This window comes from Suricata suricatta, chromosome 12 (genome assembly GCF_006229205.1).
Source record: "Suricata suricatta isolate VVHF042 chromosome 12, meerkat_22Aug2017_6uvM2_HiC, whole genome shotgun sequence".
Classification (NCBI taxonomy): domain Eukaryota; kingdom Metazoa; phylum Chordata; class Mammalia; order Carnivora; family Herpestidae; genus Suricata; species Suricata suricatta.
Window position 1 is genome coordinate 61,164,139 of NC_043711.1, and position 7,543 is coordinate 61,171,681.

Here is a 7,543-nt window from a genome sequence, read left to right on the forward strand (position 1 = left end):
ATGACATATGGCCATTTGTAGGAAAGTAGATGGACCTTGAGGGTGTCATGCTAAGCGAAATATGTCAGGCAGAGAAGGACAGATACCATGTGTTTGCACTCATAGGTCTAACAGGAGACCAGGAGAAACCTAATGGAGGACCAGGGGGAGGGGAAGAGGGAAAGAGAGTTGGGGAGAGAGAGGGATGCAAAACTTGAGAGACTATTTAAAACTGAAAATGAACTGAGGATTGAGGGGAAGAGGGAGGGGGGGAAAAGAGGTGGTGGTGACGGAGGAGGGCACTTGTGGGGAAGAGCACTGGGTGTTGTATGGAAACCAATTTGACAATAAACTATTTAATAAATAAACAAACAAATAAATAAATAAATAAATAAATAAATAAATAAATATCTTAGAGATTCTTACTGTATGCTTTTCAGTTCCTTTGCAATTTCTAATTATATCTTCACTTATTTGTCTGTGATGCCTGTCTTCTTCACTGTAAATCTAATGGGGGTGAAGAATTTGTCTGTTTTATTTATCAGGATATCTTTAGGGCTTGCACAGTGAATATCGATGTCATAAATAAATATGAGTTAAATTAGTGAATAAATTTTCATAGTCTACTCCCAGTCAGTTACCCAGAGAATTTCATTTCCATCACCCTAGAAATAAAATATCTATGGGTGTGTGTGTGTGTGTGTGTGTGTGTGTGTGTGTGTGTGTGTTATAAACATCTGTATTTCTATAAGCATTTAATTATTTTATTTATGGTAAATTTTCAAAAAATAAAATTATGGTATCAATCTCATGAATAAGCCTTGTTGTAAAATCTCAATAATTTTGAATATTCTAATCTTCCCCCCTGACCCCCCACTCATGATAACACATATAGTCTGCTGAGACACACTAAATTACACAACCCCTGAGTATGGTGACCACAAATCTCAGAATTTCTGGAGCAGGATCAATTCTCAATATTCGTTCTATTGTCTTTTTCTGGGCAGATATACTGACAAATCATAAACAAAACATTCTTTAGCAGATCGGTTCCCAATTTTTGATTCAGAAAATATGGTCACCAGATTCTCAAAACTTTTGGAAGGTTTTCTTAGGAACTGTTTAGAGGAACTTTCAGTTTGTGGTGAACAGTTTTCCTGAAAATAAATCTAAGTGTCACAGTACCTATTTCCATGTGTCAACAGCCTATTCCCCTAAACCTTTGAGGGTCTCTGTGCCTCCTGCTTGACCCTTTCCCATTTTCCCACCTGCCCACCCTCTTGACCCACCAGGCTCCCATCCTTCACCTTGCTTTGAGGAGTTAGTCTTCTCTACCCCTCCTCTCTGGCACTGGTAATCAAAAGAGCATTGAATGACGTCATATGGTTTGTAGCCCTTTTGCACAGAACTTGTGGGAGAAAGGTTTATGCTAGATTTTTAAAGGCTGTCTTAAATTATGTTCTCTGAGATGCAGACCTTGAGACAAAAGGCTTTCTTTGGGAGATAATCCCAAGAAGTACTGGGTGGAATGAGGGGACAGGGAAGGAAGGCAGGACAAGGATGGAAGCCCATAGGTGGGGATGGTAAATAAGAAGACTACTTCTGTGCGCATCTTGGGTTCCATCCTCTGGGAGAGGGTATGGAGTCCTCTGGAAGAGGGTATGGAACATGCTTCTGTGTCATCCCACTGAGAGACAAAGGAGCTACATCTTTGATCCACCAATTCCTGAGACGGGTTGTGAGTTGGTCCTGGGGGCTTTTTTCATTCCCCAAATGGCAGCCTGCACCAAGCTCAGGCAAGTAAACAGTGCTTCTGTGGCTCAAGAAAGCCCTTGAACAATAAGCCCTGTGTGCTTTCAGTAAGAAGCCCTTGGAATACGTTAACAGGGAACCAGCAGGGTCTGTCACAAAGACTAGAGGTACCTAAGAGCTGGGTATGATGAACATCTGCCTGAACTAATTTCCAGCCTAAAAACTTACATGTCAGACTCACCCAGTTTGATCCTAACTAATGTAGCCTCTTAACTCACACTAGCTACTCTTCACAGAGCCTTTGCTCTGCTCTAGAAAGCAAGTCCCTGCCCTGATTCATTCACAGAGCCTTATGCTAAAAAGGAAGAGCTCAAGAAAGAGAGCACATAAGCAAAGAGTGGATTTCCACTGCGACTGGACCATATGTGTCTGCTATGGTAGAGGCAGTCTGGGATGTCACCACAACTGTGTATCACATGCTGGACAATTGCTTTTCAACATTTATTGGATGTGACAATGTACTAGGTGTGGTCCTAGCCCAGGGGACTTAAAATCTAAGTAAACCTCTAACTGTCTTTGATGTATGGTATTTTCCTTTCCTTTCATTCGGTGGTTCTTGGCAGCAGGTGCTGACATTTTTATTATTCACACATACGTCTCCAGGATACCATCTCACCAGAACACTTCAAATTTATGCAGGAACTTCCTTCCAAGGAAGCCAAAGCTCTTCTAAATAAACCATCTCTATCATCATGGGATTTTAAATGCAAGGAAATCCCCATGTGAAGGAAAAGGGGGAAAAACGTGTTTCCCTCATGTCATAACTAGAGAAACCAAGGACCACGGTGGGTTGTGGCTTTCACAAAGGCTCTTTGCTACATGGGAGCAAGAAGTCTCAGTCTTAACATCTATAAAATAGGCAACATAACAATAATATGAACCATATATATATATATACGTCTGTGAGAGGAATAAATAAGATAGCTCATGTGCCCAATACAGGACCCAGACACACTGCATATGAATCATAATCATAATGTTGTAGAGATTCAAGTTTAACATACAGCTTCTCATTAATGTGCAACTCACCATAACATCTGAGTAAAATAGGAAAAATGAATTCAAGGACTGACCTCATAGTCTACCTTATTGGGAACCACGGCATATATGCTGAGCCTCATTTCTCATAGGTAAAATTATCCCCAAATCAGGATGATGATGTCTCCCCTACATCCCTCTTACAGTATGCTTTGATGAAGCTTGGAGAAAATGGTACCTTCTGTGGTAGACAGTTTACAATTCTTCATTCCCCCATCTGCTATACAACTTGGTGACCCATCCATTAATGGTGTGGTTGGCCATGTGACTAGATTCATCCAGCAGAATGCTGGCAGAAGTAACACATGCTGAGGCCATAATGTGCTGCATAGTTTGACTGGGACTCTTGTGGGACTGATTCAAGTAGAGAGGAGTCCCAGCTCTTACCACCATCTACCCTCCCATCTGGAAAGCACTAGGGTTAACAGTGGGGTTATAAAAACAGTCATAGTTCACATTCATTAAGCTCTTACTGTGTACCCAGGCACTACTCTCAGGTTTTGACATCATTTAACTCATATAATTAATAAATTTAGGAGCAGGTACTATTGTTACCCTGATCTTCATACACAGCAACAAAAGCCTATAGAGGACAAGTTACTCACCCAAGTTCTTCCAAAAGCAATAAGGTTGCAGCTTAAAACTATGTGACCTGAAAACTATTGACCACTGCACAGTACACAGAACATGGTCAGGAAAGTGAAGGACAGAGAACTCTCTATAGCACAAAGTCATCTGGATGTCAGCTACAGCAACAAAGCAAACATAGTTCTGAGTTTAAATCCTGACTCAGTGTTTCATTGGCGTTGTGGTCTTGGGAAGATGTAAACATCTCCAGGCCTCTATTTCCTCATCTCTAAAATGGAATAATATTGGTCCCTCACTGCTAGAGCTACTATAAGGATTGAATGAGGCCAAGTCTATCCAGGGCTAACACTGAGCATTGAGTAATGTTAGTGTCCCTTACAACAGCCAGGCTTGATCAACTGTAGAACCCTGAGCATCTCTTTGTAAGACTGAAGGGGTTAGGAAAAGTAAAAGAAACCCTGATGACAAATTTTCCCACCTCTGTACTTAGCCCTGGAGTAGGTCTGACAAAGACAGAGCAGCCCTTTGTCCTGTTGCTGAAAAAACAGATTCTTCCTCAGGTGGGAACTTGTGAAGCTCTGGTCTTGGATTTTGGTTTATGCTTTTAGATCAGCATCCAAAGGTTTGGGTACCTGACGTCATTCCCCTCTCACTTACCCAGGAGTCTAGAAAACCCAAGGATGCCAAGTACGGGAGAGAGGCACAGGGCCAAGGGTACATCAGTGTGGCTGCCAGCAGCAGAATGGGTGGCCCTGGCTCTGAGACCAACTACTGCCTGACGACACGAGTTTTCTGCAAAGTTAAAAATATAATCCATTTTAGTGCCAACTTCCAAAGAGGCACATCCATCCTCTCTCAATCTTCTGGCAATTTCCTTATCTTTGCTGGCAAGAAAACCTCTCCATACGTCCATTTAACTCACTGTTTATTATAAGAATGAATTTGTGTCAGTACTCTGGGCACTTAACAGTTTTAAACATGGACTTGGAGTCTGTTCTGAATGTTGTGTATCTGAAAGTCTCTCCAATGACTTAGAAGGCTGAAGAGCCTCTCCACAAGGCATAAAAGGAATACAAAATGCTGAGTTCAGATTTTAAACAGCTTGTAAATTAAGTCATAACTGCACGGCCAACTTTGAAATATTGTATGTCACCCTCGTGCCCTTCCTGAGGTCACTAACTAGAGGTGACGTGGGAAAGCAGGGCAGAGTCTATAAATTATTATTAACTCTTTGATTTTACTATGAGTTTCGAAGACAGCAAAGTGGAAGCTCAATATCTAGAAAGAGGATTGCTTGCCAGTGTGCAAACCCTTTGGCTCTAGTTCATCAAGAAGCTTATAAAAAACCTCCATGAACATACTTCAACCATTGACTTGTTCTCCTCTAATGAACACAAAAACGTCCATGGCAAAGTATGATTTATAGGGGCAGGAATTCCAGTAACTGTCATTCCATCTTTTCTGTAATAAGGCCTCATGGCTGACAACTTTAGAAAACACTGTAGGGATCAAGTGCATCAGCAAGGCAGACCACTTCTGAGGGAGTGTCGCCTCAAGATTGTCCAGTCCATCCACAGAGATTTTATTTGCAAAAACAACCCACAGAAGGCCGGGAGATATGTACAACATCACACAGCTCCTCCTTCTTAATATGCCATTCTTTCAAATCAATAAAGCCAATTTTATTGAGTGGGGTCTAATGACCCACACATTTTTCAAATGAGGAGACCTTTTTTTATAAAAAATGAAAAAGAAAGAAAAAACACACAAACTAAATTCAGATGGTGAATTTGACCTCAACTGGTCTGAGACTGAAAAAAAAAAAGAAAAGGAAAGCTTAATTTTTTTCTGTCTAAAGTTTAATAAAAATCATGTTTCCATTTTTTCTGTGACGGTGTCTAAGTAAACTCTGTATGCTCATTTCTCAGCTTTGGAAAGAAATCACCCTCTAAAATTATAAACTAACAGTTATCACTACTATAAATAAAGTATTAAACATCCTAGAGTTCATTTTGTGATGAAAATTGCAACATGCCAGAATGAAATTATTCTTGCAGCCAACAGAATCTACACATTAAGGACCAACACATCCCTGGTATTCCAGCCTGAAATTCCACTCACAACCACTTTGGTTTTTATTCTTAGCAATAAAAGGACAAAAGTTGAGGGGTGTACTTTTTCCTCCAAGAGCTGTGGTGAAGCGAAGTGATATAAAATCTGCACTGATGTGCCATATAAGATCATGTGGGAGCCTGATTAGCAAACGGTATACCTCACTTTGATTGCTGCCACAACCCCAATATTCCTTGGATTCATAAGCTGAAAAGTCTTGCTCCCACTCCCCAGTGACCCCTCCTTCTTCCACTCATGGTCTCCCCCAAAGTGCCCTAGCTTCCTGTCTCCATCTGTGGCTCTCCCCCTCATCTACACCTCAAAAAGCCCCACATTCTCTCTGCCAAGACCTCTATTTTCAGGACAGGCAGCACTACCCCAGGTGTGGCAAGAGGCAATCAATGATGAAACAGGAAGAAACCGCAAGAACTTTTATTTGTGTTTGTTTTCCCTACGTGAGCAGGAAATCTGGCTTTAATCTTTTTTGATATGCAAATGGAAGCTGCACCCTTAGTTGTTCCTATGGCAGAATGCAGAGGGCAGAAGCAAGTGGTGCCCTCACTCATGGCTTGGTTTTCTGTGTCTTGTGACATTGCAGTTCACATGTGCCCAATTTAGTGAATTTATGAATTATATTATCTGGTTTTAACTACACTAATCCTTGAAAAACAGCTAGGTGACTAAAAAAATTCTGGAAAGTATCCATGGACAAAGTTAACATTAGGCATAGCAAAGAGCAAGAGGAAAGGAGAGCCTCCATGCTTCCTCCTCCCAATACCATCCACAACTCATAACAAGTCACAGGCCAGTGATGTTTAATTATGGAGAGATCTGCTCTCTGCAGAAAGTGTCCCTCGACTCACATGTCAATGTTGAGCCATTACAGTTGGCAAAACTTGTTTAAAAATCTATTTACTTTCCTAGTGGCACCTGGTGGCTCAGCCAGTTAAGCATGAGACTCTCAATATCAGCTTGGGTCATGATCTCACAGTGGCCCAATGGGATCAAGCCCCATGTCAGGCTCCACACTGGGCACAGAACCTGCTTAAGATTGTCTTCCTCTCCCTGCCCCTCTCCCTGATCACACATGCTCTGTCTTTCTTGAAATAAAATGTATTTAAATTCCTCATTTTTCATTCCCACTCTTCTGTATATTTAATGTCCATAGGCTTTTTTTTAATGTTTATTTTTTATGTTTATTTTTGAGAGAGAAAGAGTGCATGTGCAATTGAAAGAGGGACAGAGAGAGAGGGAGAGACAGATAATCCCAAGCAGGTTCAGCACTGTCACCCCCATGTGGGGCTGAGTCACCTAGGTACCCCTAATGTCCATAAACTCTTAAAGCAGTAGAACTTATATCATTAATAAATAAAACATGCTGCACGCACACTCAAAATTGGTTTACAGATAGGGGTGTGCATTAAAAAAAATAAAATAATAATGAAGCCAAAAGTGTAGTTTGTGTCTTTGTGTTCCCCCAGAAACAGATAATGAGACACAGATTCATATGCAAGTGGGTTATTTGCAATCCCAGAATGTATAGGCAGTGAGGGAGACAGAGACACAGGGAAGAAAGCAGTCACTTCATGATGCACAATCAAGTTAATCTGAGGGTAACAGGAGCTTGATTTTCTTGGAATTCTGAGACCCACTGTAGAACACAGCTAAGTGCCATCCCACTCAAAATGAGAGGTAGGAGAGCTGGGGTATTTATGCACGAACTTTCCTCAGTCATCACCAGACAGCTGCTCTCAGAGAGGCATTAATTTTCTAATCCTTCTGACCTATGCAGGCTTTAATGGCCAGAGAAATTTCAGGTAAAGAAATGTGATGGCCAATAAGAGGCCAACACACATTGAAAGGTGCATGTTGGGGGATACAGATGGAGATAGACCACCTCTCTGATGGGGACTTCAACAACACATAGGTCATTTCTACTTTCATAACTATGTCCAACATGGTAGATATCTTACCCTACCGGCTTACCACACCTAGTTGGTCTCTCCAAACACAA